Raw genomic sequence first — 18,887 nt, 5'->3', positions numbered from 1 at the left:
CCAGCATGGCTCCTCTGGGCCAGTCAAGGAGGCTCACTGCACCCCAAACTCACTCTTGAGCCCCGCTTAGGTGGTCTCTTTGTCCCCCTCTACCTATGCGCACCAGGGCACAGTAAGGAAAAGGGTCCAGAGTAGGACTCTGAAGCCAGCCACCTGGGTCACAGTCCTGGCTCTGCGGCTTGTGAGTTCTCACCAGAGAACCTCCAGAAAGCGCCCTAGGTTCTGCGGGCCTTACTGTCCTCATCTGTAAATTGGGTGTAGTCACAGCTCCCAGCACAAAGGCCCGCTGTGTGGATTCACTGGGTGAGCAGATCACCTGGAACAACTCCTGGCACCAGCAAGTGCTTGATAGATATTTATAATACTTATCACCCCTGTCCTAATCCCGCCTACCCTCCAGGGCCTAACTGGACGTCTCAGGGGGTCTTTTTCTTCTCCAGACTCCTGCAGTACGTCTCATCTGAATCACTCAATATACAGCTTTATATCACATATTGTCAATAGGTTTTGTTCAGGTTACTCATCCACGTGGTTCTCTCCGCCCCTCTGGGAGATGGTGAGTGCCCAGCTCAGTGGAAGGCCTCTTGTGGTTGCCGGTTACATCTAACATCTGCCCACGGTCTCCATGAACTTGGACATTATAGGGGGGGATGATTTCCTACAAACTGATTTTAAAACTCTCTTTACGTTTTTCATATTTAAGTTCAACAACCAAGGAACATTTTTCACGCATCTACGACGTGTTAGGTACCATGGAGACCAAGAACTCCATCAACGCATCTGCCGGGTTTGAGCCACTAACTCTGAGTCAGTGACGCCTCCCTCTGCCCGAGTCCTATCCAGGGCCATCACTCCATCCTGCGGCTTTCTCTGCCTTCACACCCTCCTGCACCTTCTCACGGCATTGCCCTAATCTGGGCCCCTCTGTCTCTTGCCTAGTCTGCTGCAAAAACACCTTGCTAGTCTCCCTGCCCCCAAGCTCTACTCCTAAAACCGTAGAGGTATCTTACCCAAACACAGATGAGATCCTGTCACTGCAAGAGTCAAAAACTCTAAGGGAAGGCTTCCCTGGTGGCGCAGTGGTTGAGAGTCCGCCTGCTGATGCAGGGGACACGGGTTCATGCCCCGGTCCGGGAAGATCCCACGTGCCACAGAGCAGCTGGGCCCGTGAGCCATGGCCACTGAGCCTGCGCGTCCAGAGCCTGTGCTCCGCAACGGGAGAGGCCACAACAATGAGAGGTCCGTGTACCGCAAAAAAAAAAAGGAAAAAAAAAAACCTCTCAGCGTTCCCTGTTGCATAGGGAATACAAGTTCAAATTCCACACCAGGTGGTTACCAAGGTGGGTTACCTCCTTCACAAACTCAGCCCCCAACACCCGTGCTGCACACACTCCAGGCACCCCACACTCACGTCTTGACAACACTCTTCCTTCTGCTGAGAAGAACTTCCTTCCCTGACTCTATGGGACACCAACACCACTGTTCCTTCGAGAACATGGGACGCTGCTTCCCTGAACTTCCCCGCAGTTTGTCCCTGGCTTTTTCTGTACCCGTAGCACTTGGTAAAATCCCGTTAGTGGAATGCTGTCACTTTTTGTGGCTGAATTTCCTCTGCTGGGTGGTGGCTCTAGCTTTGTTAATTTCAAACCTATCCCTAACACGTAGTAGATGATCAAGAAATATGGGATTGGCCTAATGCAAACAGCACCCTAAAGGGACTTACCTCCCATCTTTCTCCGGCCCTTTTCAGTAATGTTGATCGGAAGAGTGGTTTATACTCATGTCTCCAGTTGTGCTCATCTGGTTCTCTCTTGAATCCACTCCAACCAACGGCTTGCCTGCCCTACTTCTCATCAAGGGCCGCAGTGACCTCCAGGCTTTTAAACCCAGGGGTCATATCTCTGTCCTCATCGTCACAGCTGGTCGCCCCTCCATCTCACTGGTGGCTCCTTCTCAGAAGTCTTTGCTAATTCTTCCTGGCCCCTCTGATCTCTTCATGTTGGAGGGTCTTAGAGCTCGGTCCTGGGCCCTCTTGTCTTTTCTATCTACTTTCTATCTTGCTTTCTGGGGTTCCTCGTCCAGAGTCATGGCTTTAAGCACCATCTCTGTGTTGATTACTCCCAAATGTATGACTCTCGCTTAACCTTCTCTCTGGAACATAAGGCTCCGATATCCAACTGTGTATGCCACATCACCTCTTCACCATTCAAACTTGCTAAACTGAAATCCTGATCTACCCACCCGCCCCCAACACCTTCTTCTCCTACCCTCTTCCCCACCTCAGTGAACTGTAACTCCAGCCTTCCGGTTGCTCAGTCCAAACGGCTTAAGTCAACGTTGAGTTCTTTCCTCCTCACCCACCCCACCTCCAATCCATCACCACAGCCAGCTGCTCTGCCTTCAGTGTACGCTCAGAATGCGACCACTTCTCACTACCCTGGCAAGTCTCACCTGGACTATTTCATGGATCCTTAACTGGTCTCCTTGCTTTGGTTTTTGTCCCCATCAATCTATTCTCCACAAGGTGACCTGATTGATCCCATGAAACCCTAAGCCAGACCATGTCACTCTTCCGTGCGAAACTCTCCATGGCTCCCATCTCACTTACAATGGCCTGCAAGGCTCCATGGGATCTGACTCGATGACCTTACTGGCACCATCCCCCCCTCCTTGGTCACTTACTATTCCTTCAGCCTAGAAGGCTTCCCAGAGCATGCTTGGGTCACTCCTCCACCACCTTCAAGTCTTTTGAGATGTCCCTTTCCCAGTGAGGTCTTCCCTGGACACCTGTTACAATATTTGTAATTTACTTTAAAATTCAGTATAGTCAGTGGGGTATTACGTATGTGCCACCTCATTTCAGTTTTAATTCTAGAGACAGTTAACGTGCCATCAGGAATGCGCAGTTCAGGGTGGGGGAGGGGCAAGATGGGGAAGGGGATTCAAAGGTACAAACTACTGGGTATAAAATAAATAAGCTACAAGAGTGTAATGTACAGCACAGGGAATATAGACAATATTTTATAGTACCATGAAATGGAGAATAATCTATAAAAATCTCGAATCACTGTGTTGTATACCTAGAATGAATATAACATTGTAAATCAACTATCCTTCAACTAAAAAAAAAAAAAGGAATGCACAGTCCAGGAATACTCAGCTGGTATTCTCCCAGAAAAGGCCATGCTCTAAGGATGCCGCTCCAAGAGTTTCTGTTACCCCCATCTCAAGCCACAACCAACACTTTTCCGATTAGCGCACTAAATTCAAAAGATAAGTCTTTGTCGGTGAAACTAGCAACAAGTGAAGAACCACAACAAAAGTGAAGGATTGTTTCTTAGTAAAATTAAAATTTTTGGGGGGGTGGGATTGGCTCCAATAATTGGCTGTAATCATTTAGGGACTTAGGCACTCCCCATGCTTACCTAAAAGGGTAAGAATCCAACTAGGCTTGTAACCTGTACCCACCACGAGACACTTGATCCCTACTCTGTCCCATATCCAGATGTTGGTCTGGAGGGATTCATGGTGCACAATCCTGACTAGAGGCACAGAACCTGGGAAATATGAAAGGTCGATGGGAATTCAGAACAGGTTTTATGAACAATTTTAGGCCTGCTTTGCTAGTAAGTATTTGGTTAATAAAAGTCATAAGCAGAATCTGGTTTGAGTTGTACTTTGATTATTTCCTGACAGTGACATTATGGGGGAGTGGCTAACACCCACCTACCTCTAACTTCCCAGCGGCTACCACCGTCTACCAAAAAAAAAAAAAAGCCCTTAGAATTGAGCACATCCAAAATGGCTTAGGTCAAGTTTATAAGAGCTCTTATTTAAAATTTCTACCATCCTCCAATGTTTTGTATCTCTATCCTTGTTTTATTTTTCTCCATGACTTATCAACGTCTAACATATTATATATGTTACTTTTGGGTGTTTATTGTCTTTATCTGTAGATGCTGTAAGTTCCATGAGATCCTTGTCTGTTTTGTTCACTACCGTAACCCAGTGCAAATAACAGTGCCTGGTATAATAATAATGCCTGGGTATCTGTTAAATGAAAGAATGAAAGAAGATGAGGGCATGCTTCACGAGAACAGACAAAATGCTGAAGGAGTTGGAAAGACAAGAGGATTACTTTTGGCTGGAAAATCAAAAAAACATTGACTAGGGTCTTATGATAGAACAAAGACAAGCAGGGCAGTCTAAATGTACAGACGTGAATTTACTGTTTGCCGGGCACAGAACACCACATCCTTGAAGAGAGCTCAGTGAGTCTCCCTGAACTGAAAGTGAAAGGGACAGACATCATGTAGAAAAGTTTTGTCCAAATTTCCAACTGATTCAAAAGTGAAGTTCAAAGTCTCTCTTGAGATGTGTTATGACTCTGCTTTTGCGTCACTCAGGGGTGGGGCAATTCTCAAACAGGTCCAGGGTGGGTTGCCTAAGTCTCTGGTGGGAGTAGGGTGGGGATCAATCACACCAACAGCAGATTCGGGATGTTTGTGCCTAAAGCTCAAAGGCAGGGTCTTTCTTAAAGTGTCTCAGGAGACCCAGGAGAAGGGCATTTGGGGTACAGGGAAGAGTGTGAACCAAAGCACTCAGGAAAGAAACCACAGAGCACGTCCAGGAATGACGGGGAGCAAAGGGGGATTCCAGCCAAAGGATTGACATTGGGAAAGGAGGTGGAGGGTCCACTGCAGACTCCCTGAATGTGGTTGGCAATAGAGAATCATAAACATTTGTCATCAGGAAGGAAGATCAGAGCAGCAGTGTGTAGGGTTCACGGAAGCAGGGAGAGACGGGGCGGGGAGGGGTGGACAAGTTAGGAGGCCGGGGCAGCATCCCAGGCGAGAGGTAGTCAAAGTAGGAAGACTCGGGAACAGTGAGACAGCTGAGCAAGCTGCAGGGAGGCGCTCAGAGAAGAGAGTGGGAGAAGCACAGACGGCTCTGGGAGCGCCCACTGTTGATCTACACCCACTGCCCTGGACACCTCCCATGTGGAAACTCTCCCAGACCCCAGGGCTTGTGGGCCCAGCCAGGAGGCACCCTTGCCACCACAGTGGCAGGCTGGTGGCCTGGAGGGATTAACCTGCTTTGGTTTCGCCGGCTGCTGGGTGTGGGAAGAGGGGAGGGCCGGAAACGCGGATCCCTGCGGCCAGCGGATGGTGGTCGGCTCCAACACGCCGCAGCTGTCGCTCGCGTGAAAAGGGGGGTCACTCTGGGGGTGCAGGGCCTTTCGGTCCAACCAGATAGAGCAACACCCCCATCGAGGAAGTAGGGGTTCAACGGCCAGCATCTAGCCCCACTTGGGAAAGGCCTGACCCGCAGGCCCAGCCAAGGGAAATGAGGATCGGGCAGCAAGACCCCAGGCCCAGGAGAGATGTGGAACAGAGATCAGGAAATCACGGTGAAAGGCCAGGCCCAGGCCACCCAACCAACACCGGGGCTGCCAGCTGGCGGAGGAAGGGCTCTGGACGCACAGCCAGACTTGGCGGAGGGACAGTGGGGCTAAGAGACATCTGTTTCTTCGTGGATAAGCTGGGGGAGGCTGGGACCCGCTCCCCATCCAATATTTCCTTCTCCACCCGGGCAAAACTTCAGGAAGATGCTCGGGCTAGGGAATGGCCAGCACTTGATTAACCTTTGTCTATTTTCAGTTGCACTGGGCAGAAAGGGGGTGCCTCTAAGCACAAAATACCCACATAACCCTCACACAGCTCTCCCGCCAAGCACAACAGACTTGCTTCCCTATGACCTCTTCCCCTCTCTGCACTTTCTGGAGAAGATGGGAATTAGCAGCGCAGGGCAGGAAAAGGCAACAGGGAGACAGGAGAGAACGGGGCCCCCAGCGGGCCAGCTTGTCCCCATGCAAAGCCCTTCGCGGGGCTGGCCTCTCCCCTCTCTCATCATTTCTCTGCCAGAGGGTGCTGCCCCCAGGACCCCCGCCTCTGTGGAGCCACCTGGCAAGCATGGGAGCTGCACTTGGAAGGGATTGATACCAACTGCCCTGCGACGCTCCTTCTGGCTAAGAACCGTCTTCCCTGAATTCAGGGCCGTCCTCCACGTGCTGCCTTCTCTCCCAGCGAGCCTGGCCGCCTCCCCACCTTCTTCCTCTCCTCCACTGCCCTGAGTAGTACCTTCCGGCCCTCTGACAAGCCACAGGTCACCTTCCCCAGCCTGGGAAACTGCTCATCGCTGGAATCTAACAACGGGGGCTTTTGCTTTGGCCCCGGTCCAAGCCTGGAGCCTTCTGATTTCAGTCTGTAGCCACTCTGGCATCTACGCCCTGCCCCCTGCTTGTGTGGGGACAAGTGCCCTTGGAGATGAGGCTCCCTAGCCCATCCCTACCCCTGAACCCAGCCCAGGAGCACAGAGCAGGCTCAGGAAGAGATGAGGGTCCCGGGAGACAGAGAACCTTCCCTGGAGGTTCCAGGATGTACTGAGGTGGGCGTGGAGAGTGGCCCAGCTGGTAACTGCTGACCCGATCAGAAATAAATGCATCTGTCTGCTCTCTGGATGCGATGTCCTTAGCGACCTCAGACAAGGGAATGAGCCAAAAGGAAAGAAAGGCAGGGCATGTGGGTACTGAGTCAGATACCAGGCCAGGCTCTTCTACATCATCTCACTGAATCCACAGGCTTACCCTGAGGTGTGTGTATTTTGTCCCCGTTTCCCAGCAGAGGAAACCAGAGCTCAGAGATATTAAGTAACCCACCTAAGGTCACACAGCTGGAAAGGATCCAGCTGGAGTCCAAGTCCACCTTTGGCTGATTCCAGAACCTACACGGAGCTACCTCCTGCGGAGACAGAGTCAGGAAGATCAAGTTGAGGGGTTCAGGCCTCTTCCTGGGAAGAGTTAACAACAGTTCTGTTACATCACCAAAATTCCCATGTTAACTGCCTAACTCCCAGTACCTCAGAATATGATATATTTGGAGACAAGGGCTTTAATGAGGTAATTAAGTTAAAATGAGGGCATTATAGTGGGTCCTATTCCAGTATGACTGGTGCCCTTATAAGAAGAGGAGATTAGGACACAGACACACAGAGGAAAGGCCATGTGAGGACACAGGGAGAAGGCTGCCATCTGCCCACCAGGGAGAGAGGCCTCAAAAGAAACCATCCCTGCCCACACCCTGATCTCGACTTCTGGCCTCCAGAACTGTGTGGAAATAAATATGCGTTGTTTAAGCCACTCAGTCTGTGGTCCTTTGTTACGGCAGCCCTAGCAGACTAAGATGGTCCCCAGGTACTGAGTGTTTGTTTCCTGGCCCCCACGCAGGGTATTTTACATTGAGTTCTCTTCAGAGTGGAGTCCCACCCACCCAGGAGGTAGGCAGGGAGCTTGGGGAATTTCAGGTGTCCACAGGACTCCTTAGCTAATGGGGTACTTTGGCTACAAAACTCAGCACACGGCCGATGCCTCTGTCAACCATCTTTTCATTTTAATTATCCTGACAGCAGCTATCTCCTCTCAAAACAGGACTTGAAGGAGTACAGGAGGGAGGCAGACAGACAGACCCAAGCTGACCCTGAGGCGCTGACTCGGGGCTGGGGGCGATGCCCGGCACCGACCCCGAGCCTAATGGGAGCAAACACTCTCCTCCTTTGCCAAGATGCTTGGCTCCTGGGCGCCCCCTGACCCTCCCCGTTCCAGCCTGTCAATCAACACCCAGTGAGTGCAGCTGACCTTCCAAAGTGATAGCTAGCTGGAGATGCAACGGCAAGTCAGAAAACCCAGACTGGGGGTGGAAGAAAATCGGTCTCTGAATCTTCTAAGCATTTAATTTGAATACATCCTGTCACGAGTGTATATGAGTGAACACTCACACAAAGGGGGAAGAAGAAAACCCTTTTGAACTGCAAGGGGCCGGGAAGGAAAAAGGGGGTTTTACAAAAATGAGGGGAAGGTTGGAAATGGGTGTTTCAAGAGGAAAAAATAAATGTTAGAAAACATGTGTATATGTATATGTATACAAGCATATATGTATGTGTGTATGTATACACACACACACCTCACCTCTGCAGTGCAAGGTCTTAGGGAATTTAATACGGGAAAAGACCTTTGCCAGGGTCGCCCTACAGGGAAAGTTCAAGCAAAATATTCTTGATTCTTCAGTCAGTTGGAGAGATGGCACAGAAACAGGAAACCTCATAAGACAAAAAAGAACCTCTGTTTTCAGCAGTCTGCAATTTGATAGACTTCAAACTTGATAACTTCTAAGTGGAAATCCTGATCATGTTTAGATAATTATTTAGATATTACATCACATTTAGATATTTCTGTGTCTTTCACAACCCAAAGATTGAAGCTACTGTGAAAGGCACAGAGTCTAATCTCTCGCCTTTCCCTTTAAATCACCAACAAACACCCCAGAAAAGAAGTCTGCTTTAGAACTGCATCTACTGACACGTGTGTAAAATATTTAACAACATGCTTTGCTGACTCCCTTTTTTATTCCCATGTACAGAGCAGAAGGGAAAGCCTCTGGCTGATGTAAAATATTCTAGAAGAGAATATGTTCTGACCACACTTCATTACAAGCATGAAGAATATCCCTTCTGAAAGGAAAAAATACATATGTGGTGTTTATGCCTGGGGCCAGAAAGTGCGTATGTACCCTCCAGCCGGGGTTCTGCTCTGAACAGCCATCCACACACGTAAGCGCATTTCAGCGTGACTGGGTTTGTGAGCCTCGGTTGAGCAGAAGCCGCTCAATTGGTCAGAAGTTCCTGCAGAGAACGTGAGAGGATTAAATCTGCCTGTTCAGGGGAGGATTGGAAAGTGCCTGATGCTCCTGGGCTGTTGGCACCAAGGGGCCCCAGTGGCAGCTGGTTGGGTGGACCAGTCTGAGGCTGAGGGTCTGGATGGGTCTCTCCAGAGGAGCAAGCTAGAGCCCTGGGAACCCCCTGGCAGCAAACATCAAAACCACATCAAAGGAGCAGGAAGTGGTGGCCGGAGAAGCCAGCCACAGTGATGGTGTGCAGAGCAGGTAAACCCTACAAAGTGTGTGAAAGAACGTAGAGAGCACAAGTGGCGCAGAGAGGGTGTGGGAGTGTGGAGCAGGGGGATGGAGGGCTCTTGGCTTTTCTCTGAGCTCAGTCATAGCAATCCATAAGTTAATAAATCTCTGGTCCGGGTATTCTGTGCATAGCTCTGACCTGAGGATTGTAGAAGTTTTGTCAAGGTCCGTGATCAGGTCTGACCGTGTTGCTTGGCAGATGATACAGACAGGGGTTGTAATGTCAATCAGCCGCAATACCTAAGATGACTCAGTTCTGCTACAGAAAATGAGGAAAACTAAGTAGAGAAGTGTGCTGCGGACTGAATGTTTGTGTCCCCTCAAAATTCAGAGGCTGGAGTCCCGACCCCCAAGGTGATGGTATGAGAAGTGGGGTCTTTAGGAGGTGATTGGCTCATGAGGGTGAAGCTCTCAGGAATGGGATTCGTGCCCTTATAAAAGAGACCTCATAAAAAATAAAAACATAAAAAAAAAAAGAGACCTCAGGTAGCTCCCTCGTCCCTTCTGCCATGTGAGGTTACAATAAGTTACCAACAAGGAAACAGGTCCTCACCAGACAGCAGATCTGCTGGAACCTTGGTCTTGGACGTCCCAGCTTCCACAACTGTGAGAAAACAATGTTTGTTGTTTAAGCTGCTTGGTCTATGGTCATTTGTTATAATAGCCCGAATGGACTAAGACAAAGCTTATGAGACATGTGAGCTATAGAAAAATAAACAGAGCATATGAGTACTGAACAGATAAAAAAGGATGAGCCTCAACGAGTTAAACAAAGAATTACCATATGATCTAGCGATTGCATTTGTCGGTATATACCTGAGAAAATTGAAAGCAGGGATTTAACAGACACTGGTATACCAATGGGCACAGCAATAGCTAGAAATGACCCAGATGTTCGTCAGCAGATTATGGATTAAAAAAATGTGGTCTATACATACAATGGAATATTATTCAGTCTTAAAAACTATTGTATGATTCCACTTACATGGATTATTCAGAATAGGCAAATTCATGGAGACATGAACAGAGGAAAGTAGGCTAGAGGTTGCCGGTGGCTGGAGGGAGGTGGGCAATCAGGGGTTAATATTTAATGGCTACAGAGTTTGGGTGGTGTGGAAGTTCTGCAGATGGATGGTGGTAATGGTTACACAACATGGTGAATATATTTAATGCCACTGAACTGTGTGCTTGAAAACGGTTAAAATGGTAAGTTTTATGTATATTTGCCACATTAAAAAAAAAAAGAATGAGACAAGGATGCTACTTATAGACAGAAAAGGATGGAAGGAACAAGTCGTAAGGTATGGATTATGCCACCTCTAGGATGACAGCTATCATTCCTAAATCCATCACCACTGGTGACATCATTTTGGTCTCATTCTGGCTCCACATATGTTTTGCCTAGAAACATAGATAAGACCCACGGCTGTTCAGCAAGCTACTTATTGGCCAGGCACACTCGCCCCTTTCATCTCTCATAGAGCAAGTATGTGTTGGCTCAGACATTTTCCTCTGCTGAGCCTCCTTGTTCAAACTTCAACTCTGGGCTGCATAACCACACCATGAACAGGGACGGCTGTTGCGGCAGAGAACACAGGACATGTGAACTCTGCATTAACTGAGGAAACAAGTAGCGTGGTCCTTTGACTCACTTGCACCCTAACCTGAGTGGTTAACTTACCTCATCTTTTTTTTTTTAATTAATTAATTAATTTAATTTATTTATTTTTGGCTGCGTTGGTTCTTTGTTGCTGCGTGCGAGCTTTCTCTAGTTGTGGCAAGCGGGGGTTACTCTTCATTGCGGTGCATGGACTTCTCATTGCGGTGGCTTCTCTTGTTGTGGAGCACGGGCTCTAGGCACACAGGCTTCAGTAGTTGTGGCACCTGGGCTCAGTAGTTGCGGCTCACGGGCTCTAGAGCGCAGGCTCAGTAGTTGTGGCACCCGGGCTTCGTTGCTCTGTGGCATGTGGGATCTTCCCAGACCAGCGCTTGAACCCGTGTCCCCTGCATTGGCAGGTGGATTCTTAACCACTGCACCACCAGGGAAGCTGTAACCTACCTCATCTTTTCCTCCCCGTTTCTCACTGGGTGTTTTCAACTGATTCAATAAACCGTGTGGTTCAAGCCTGAGAGTCTTTTTGTCCCAAGACCTCTGGGATTGCGTTATGGACTGAATGTGTCCCCACTAAATTCATATGTTGAAACCCTAAACGCCAATGGGATGGTATTTGGAGGTGGAGCCTTTGGAGGGGATAAGGTCATGAGGGTGGAGCCATTATGAATGGGATTAGTGCCTTTATAAGAAGAGAGAGCTTGCTTCCCCTCTCTCTCTCTCTGCTCTGTGCATGTAATGATGTAATGAAAAGATGGCCATTTACAAACCAGGACCAGATCTGCCAGCACCTTAAACTTGGATGGAATTCCCAACCTCCAGAACTGAGAGAAGTAAATGTCTGTTGTTTAAGCCACCCAGTCTATGGTACTTTTGTTATAGCACCTGATAGGACTAAGACAGATAGTTTGACCAGTAGTGGAACTGGAAGCTACCATTGCATCGAGGAAATTTCTCACATAACGCTGGTGAAAAGACAAGCACTGTGCAGGAAACAGTAAGAGATAAATGACAGAAAGGCAGTAAGGACTGGAGAAAACTAGAAGAGGGAAGGATTGCCTTTCTTGATGAAGGGGTCACAGAAAGTTTCAGCGACACAGTGAGATTTGTGCTTGGATAAATGGAGGGAGTTATGGAGACACATCAAAGGGACTGGGAGGACGGGGGATGGAGTGGTCCAGGATAGTGGGAGCAGCAGAAAGGATCCAGGAGCCTTTCAAGTTATGTTGGCTCATAGGAAAACAACTGGGCGAACACCTGGGTTAACAGCTGGGCTCACTGAGCAGCCTGGCCTAAGGACACAAGAACCCACCTGTGCTTCCCTGTGCGCCTGGAGGTTTGCCAATGGCACCTCCATGGAGAGGATGATGTATTGTACAGTGATGTACAATGTAAATCAGAAATGCTGCCTCACAGACATCTCTTAGCTTCTTTAAAAAATATTCTTTAAGAGAAAGGGAGTAAGATTTTGTTGAATAACATTCCCAATAATTAGTCTGTGGGTTAGTAACATTCCCATTGAAAAGATGAGGAAACAGAAAATCAGGACTTACCTAAAGTTCCCCAGCCTCTAAATGGCAAAGCTAACATTGAAACCCACATTTGTCTGGCTCCAAAGCCTGCGTCTTTGCTCATTGCACCAAAAGAAACCTAGGACTAGAGAGGATACAGCTCAGACTCAAGGCAGAGGCAGCCAGATGGGCCTTGAAAAAGGGGCCTGGGTCACCTAGAAGAGAAGACAGACTGTTAGCTTGTTACCTGGTTCAGGACTGTGTTACACAGAGGACACTGGGAGTCTGGGGGGAAAGAGGAATAATACATTAGATTAAAAATGGAGCTGGCTGGGTGCTAATTAGTTAACCTCTAATAAATGGGATAAATAGCAGGATGTAATTAACCACTGCTTAAAGAGGACCCTGGTGTTTCCCTCAGTGAGTAAAACCCCTGTGGATTGTTATGCTAATTCCAGCTGTAAAAGTAGAGTGAGAACAAAATTCTTATCTAGGAAAGAATGAAGCGCATTTAGCTGTATTCCTTTTGCATGTTGATTCTGGATAGCCCAAATAATTTTTTTTTAAAGACAAAAACTGGGGACTTCCCTGGTGGCACAGTGTTTAAGAACCTGCCTGCCAACGCAGGGGACACGGGTTCAATCCTTGGTCCCAGATGATCCCATAGCCGCGGAGCAACTAAGCCCGTGCGCCACAACTACTAAAGCCCGCGCACCTAGAGCCCGGGCTCCGCAAAAAGAGAAGCCACCGCAATGAGAAGCCCGCGCACCGCAACAAAGAGTAGCCCCCGCTCGCCGCGACTAGAGAAAGCCCGCGCGCAGCAATGAAGACCCAACGCAGCCAAAAAAGAAATAAACGAAAAGAAAATAAGTAATAAATAAGTAAGTAATATAAAGACAAAAACTGGATAGCATAGACAAGGGATAGCATACAGAGGGAAATGTACACAATCTGAGGAGCGGCTTCATGGTGCAGGGTGATGGGGGCAGATGTGGGGATGGGGCCCCCTGACAGGAGGGGCTGTCGTTCTGCAGGAGTCATGGCAGCCCACTGAGAAGTGTGAGGTGGAGCCCTTTTGCTCCCCCTCTCCTCTGCTTCTCCTTTTGTTCCTTTGGAGGGCTGATAATCTGAGTATCCCATCCAGCTGGGAGAGTCTGTTCATACCCTGATTTCGGAAACCATTATTTCAACCGATGTGAATTGATCAATCTCTTGAAGTATCAAAGGCATTTTTCTTTTTGCTAAAATAGTTCATTAAATGTGGACATTTTTCATTTCGGAATTGTTGGTTCTTGGCCCCTTCCATCTGCCTGAAAACTCAGAAGTAAGGACTTTAGTTTCTAAAGGACTACAGGGTTTCTAAAGCGACTGATGGACTGAATGGGACTCACTCATTATTCAAGGAAGGCTCAAGCTGAGACTCTGGCACCTCTCTTTGCCCTGCCCAGCATTTGATCAAGCTTCAAGATGGTTATGAAGGGGGTCAGAATATGCCACCCCCAAATATGCCACGTTGGCAGAAGGATTATTGTCAGTTAAAGGCAACTGAGAAACAGATGTGAAAAGAGCTCTCTGCCCTCCCTTCTCATCTGCCTAAAAGCAGGGCATAAATTTCCCCTGTGCAGGTGCCTCCTTCCCCCGTACCAGGAAGAGGAGAATGACCCTTATCACCAGAGACAGAAATGGCACCCAGATGAGTCTGCACAAATAAGTCCTCACTAAATAACCCCTATCTACCATTAGTTTCCCCCATATATTTCCTAGTCACTTTCTCATCATTTATCAGCCCTAGAAGCCCAAACCCCCTTTTCTTTGTCTAATTGCTTCTCTACAATTTATTGCTCTTTATTAAAATGGCATATAAGCCTCCAAGTCTATCCACTTCTTTGGGTTTCTCTTTTTTCTGTGAAGCCCCTGTACATGTAAAAAAAAAAAAGAGAGAGATATTAACATCAATTAAAATTGTATGCCTTTTCTCCTGTTAACCTGGCTTTGTCCGTTTAATTTTCAGGCCCCAACTAACAAACCTAAGAGGATAGAGGGAAGATTTTTGTCCTCTCCTGTACAGTTATGATGAGAATTAACCAACCATTACACAAAAAGACCTCAGTAAGGCCAAGATGTGGAAGCAAAGTATAGTTAAACCATCTGAAAGGCAGGACACACACTGTCTATATTATATTATTGGGCAGGAAGGACTGTGTCCAGGACCCTCTGCAGAATGTATACAGAGACATCAGTGGATAAGATGACCTGGGGTTGTGGTATCAAACAGGCAGCATGACGGTGGTCTTCTATAACTTTGTTTCCTTTACTGTTTCACCAATGAAGAAATAATGCCACCAAGTCCCAGATTTCCTGTGATAGTCTTAATTTCTGGTTGTTTTATTGCTTTCTATAAAAAAAGATTTAGAAAATACATAAATAAATGTGATTTAATGTTTACTTCTAGGTAAGAATTTAAAAATTAAATATATTTATATGTAAATATAAATAATCTCACAATTCCCAAAATCTTTTCTGACCACTTATGCCAATGCTTGCTTTGGACAAGAATTTCACAGCAGGATCCTTGGAAAGGTGATTTAGGTATTTTGTTGTCCTGAGAAAAGAAAATAAGTACATTATTTTCCCTACTTTTTTTTTTTTTCCTTTTGCGGTGCATGGGCCTCTCACTGTTGTGGCCTCTCCCGTTGCGGAGCACAGGATCCGGACGCGCAGGCTCAGCGGCCATGGCTCACGGGCCCAGCCGCTCCGCGGCATGTGGGATCTTCCCGGACCGGGGCACAAACCCGTGTCCCCTGCATCGGCAGGCGGACTCTCAACCACTGCGCCACCAGGGAAGCCCTCCCTACTTTTACAGATGGTAAAATTAAGGTACAGAAAACTGATTTGATGAAGATGACAATGAAAGTTAGAGTCAGGTGCACACTTGGGTCATCTCACATCTAGGTCGGCTCACTGTCCACGGCATACATTTTCTTTTTCTTTCTTTTTTTTTAAGATAGTATATTTTATTATATTTATTTATTTATTTAATTTACTTTTGGCTGCGTCAGGTCTTAGTTGTGGCACGCGGGATCTTCTTTGAGGCATGTGGGATCTTTCGTTGCAGTTCACCGGCTTCTCTCTAGTTGTGGCGTGCAGGCTCCAGGGGCACGTGGGCTCTGTAGTTGTGGTGCGGGCTCTAGTTGAGGCGCGCACTCAGTAGCCCACGGCACGTGGGATCCTAGTATCGTGACCAGGGACCAAAGCCGCATCCCCTGCATTGCAAGGTGGATTCTTTACCACTGGACCACCAGGGAAGTCCCATTGCATAGATTTTCAACAGAGTCTTTGCATCATCTTGGCTCCCTTGCAGCTTCAGACCAAGTGCTCATCTATTTTTAGCAGGGAAACCCACTGGGGAAGAGCGAAGTTAACAAATGAAAGGAAAAGACACAAGGCACAAGGACAGAATGAATGTCAGAGGTGGGATGAAAGCTAAAAAAAAAAAAAAAAAGGACCAAGAGAAATCAAGGATAACATTTAAGTAGATGAAATTCATTTTATTCACAATGGCCTTTTCCTTCCCTAAGGATCCCACAACGCATTTCAATCCCTTCCTTGTCCGAATCCCCCTGGCATTTTGTTTGTTCTTCCCTAAAGACATTGATTAGACTCTGCCCTGCAGTAACCTACAGTGACAATCAAGCCCTAACTAGACCAACCAGATTATAAATTCTTTGAAGGCACAGTGTTTCAGACAAGTTTCCCCCAGAGTTTAACATGTTTGTTGAATATATGAATATGAAAATATTCACAGCTAGAATGACCCCCCCCCAAAAAAACCTCTGAGCTGATTTTTATCTCCTATTTGGAGTATTTGTTTCCAAATTTTGATTTTAAAAACTTGAAGAAGTTTTGTCAAGAGGCTTGGGACATTAGTACTAGACTAAACATAAAGCTACGAACTTTGCTCTCCATGAGCAAAAGAGGGACAGAAAGGAAGCAGTGACTGTTCTGCACACATTGTGGCATTTCAGTGTGCCTAGCTTTGAGGAGGGAGGGGTGGTGGCTGTTTCAGGCTGGCAGAGACCTCTCCTGCTTAGAATCACACAGGGCTGGAAATGAACTAGATCCGACAAATCAACCTGCCCAAACTCTTCATTTTGCACGTGAAGAAACAGACCCAGGGAGACTGTCTTGCCCAGGATCACTAAGCTAGATGCTGGCATATCCTAGACTGAATCGTTTTCAAAATAAAGTACTGAATGAAGCAACATATTAAACCTTTCTGCAGAGTCCCTGGATTAGAAACCTAGCACTTTAAATCATCAGCAAATACTACAGTACAGTGTATAGAAAAATAAATGGAGGCTATGGAACAAATCTATGACAAAGTCAGGACTAAAAAAGCCTTCAGGTTGTGTTTCTGAGGTTGTTTGGTGATGTTCATTCTCACCATTGAAGACTTTCCATTGCTTTTGAGTCCTGACTTGATGAGCAGCGGTGGGCAGGGAAGGACAGACGTTCCTCATTTCCATCTATACCTGTTGCCAAAAACACACAGTATATACAGACTTCTTACCTTGAGGAGCATGAGAGAGCCTCTCAGTTCTTTTAAGCATTCCCACTATGGGGGGAAGCTCCCCAATCAGCTGATCTAAGAAACCTAGCCAACAGCTCCATGCAAAAAGGACCATTCTTGTTCCAGTTGAGAGCAATAAGCAAGGCACCCTCTCTACTCAGGAAAGAGGAATCCACAGGACCTTTCTTTCCATCACCACCTCGATTAATTCATTAATGATTTTTCAGGCAAGTTTTATTCAGGCCCTTGGGAACAGGGCAGTGAGTCAGAGGTTGGCATCAAAACAAGAATAGAAGCCATAGTCCTCTCTGGGGATCCTTACTCTGGGCTTTAAATTCCCAGATCACACAACTTCCTAGTTGGAAATAAGTGTTCTTAAACAAGAACAAGGGTTTTGCCAGGCCTGACAGTGACTAATAAGATCTGTCTGAGGACTGTCTGATGAAAGAGAAGCTGGATTTACATGTCACAGTGAATGCTTAAAGTAGGTTTCCTGCTGAATATAAATAAAATCTCTCTCCTTGGGCAATCCCATCTCAACTCCTGCAGCTATGCCTTCCTTAATTAAATTAACTTTGAAATGACATTCAATGTTTTCCTTCTAAATGCCTTTGTTTTCTCCAAGATCTACTTATTGACAAGCTGTTTCACGAGGTTCCTGTGTAAACTGATTAAGGTCCTTCCCCGCCCCCCCCCCCCCCCGCCCCGCCCCGGCCCCGCTGCATACTCAGTGGAGACAAGTTTTATCACCTCTATAGCCGTTATCGGGTAGCCCTCACATTGTATTCATTTAACTGTGTGGCAAATGGCCCCCATACTTACAATACCAAAAATTAAAATTAAAACAATTATCTAGGGTGCTTACAGAGGACCCGGATAAATACGAAATTTAAATCTCTTTGGCTGAAATTCACACAACTGAAAGCTAATTCCTAACTTGAAGGGGGAGGATTTTTTTCCCCAGTCTTCTTCAAAAATGAGGCATTCGCGTTCGTAACGCAAGCGGCTCTCGGCTTAGCTACGTGAAGTGGGAGCTTCGGCTCCTCTCCAGAGAGCGGGAGCGCAGGCGCGGGCGCGCACACGTGGACACACGCTCACACGCGCCCGCCCACGCCCCCTTCCTTGTGCATTGCCTGCGGGATTTACGGGCTTCGACCGCGGATTACTGTCAGGTGCAGAAAGCAAGTCTTTGTTTGGTGGGCATTTTCCTCCCCCCCACCCCGGATTTGACTGTTATTTACGGGCCACGTGAGCGCCGGGCGGGGGTCAGGCGGGCGGGGAGGCGCCCCCAGCGCTGGGGAGACAAAGGCTAGCAGAGCCCGGCGGGTGCGGCAGGGGGACGTCTCCCAGCTCCTGCGACACGTGCGCAGTTGGCCCGGACCTGCCTCTGACTGAGAGGCTCTTCCACGAGATGTCCAGTTCAAGCCCTTGGAAAGGCAACGGCGTTTTCCTGGAAGCGGGCCTGGCTGCCCAAGAGCGGCCCGGGAAAGCCGGGGATGGTCGGGGCGTGGGAGCCCCTTGGGAAGGGCGCGCTCCTGGTGTACCAGGGAGAGTGAGTCTTTACACGGAGCCTCACGGCCACCTCAGCACGTGAGAAACCAGACAGAGGCCCCCATTGCCCTTGGAGGGAGTACAGACCCCTTCCCAGCGGAGAAGCCAAGCAGCGAGCCTTTGACCGCTGACCGCCCCTCCGCAGTGCCCCGCGCCTCGGTCTGTCCGCAGTGGTGGCCTCCTCCAGGCCCGGGACTAGACTGAGCACGCGCCTCGTGTGCAAAATGTCAGGGGGAGCCCGAAAGTCAGTGGTCGAAATAAATATCCTAATGTAGTACCTTAAACAAAGTTAGTGCCCCCCCTCACGAAAAGAATGCACGATGAACAAAGTAGTAAATTTTAAACAGAGACGGGATCAGTGCATTGCAGAGCCATTTTGGAGCCCGAGGTAAAAAGGAGTATCCCCACGGGAGAGCGGCGCTCCTCGCGGCGCACTCAGCTTGGGCTGGGGGTCCGGGAGCGCGGGCGCAGCGGGAGGGGAGCGCGGGTCGTAGGTTTCGGAAGTGGAGGCCGCCGCCGAGGCCGGGCTGGGGAGTGGAGGGGTGGCCCTGGAGGCCGGAGGTGACATCTCCGGAGAGCCGCTCCGCGGGGAACAAAGGCGGAGCGGAAGGCCAACT

This window comes from Phocoena sinus, chromosome 21 (genome assembly GCF_008692025.1).
Source record: "Phocoena sinus isolate mPhoSin1 chromosome 21, mPhoSin1.pri, whole genome shotgun sequence".
NCBI classification, from domain to species: Eukaryota; Metazoa; Chordata; class Mammalia; order Artiodactyla; family Phocoenidae; genus Phocoena; species Phocoena sinus.
The sequence above is the reverse complement of the archived record's forward strand: the minus strand, read 5'-3'. Positions refer to the sequence as shown.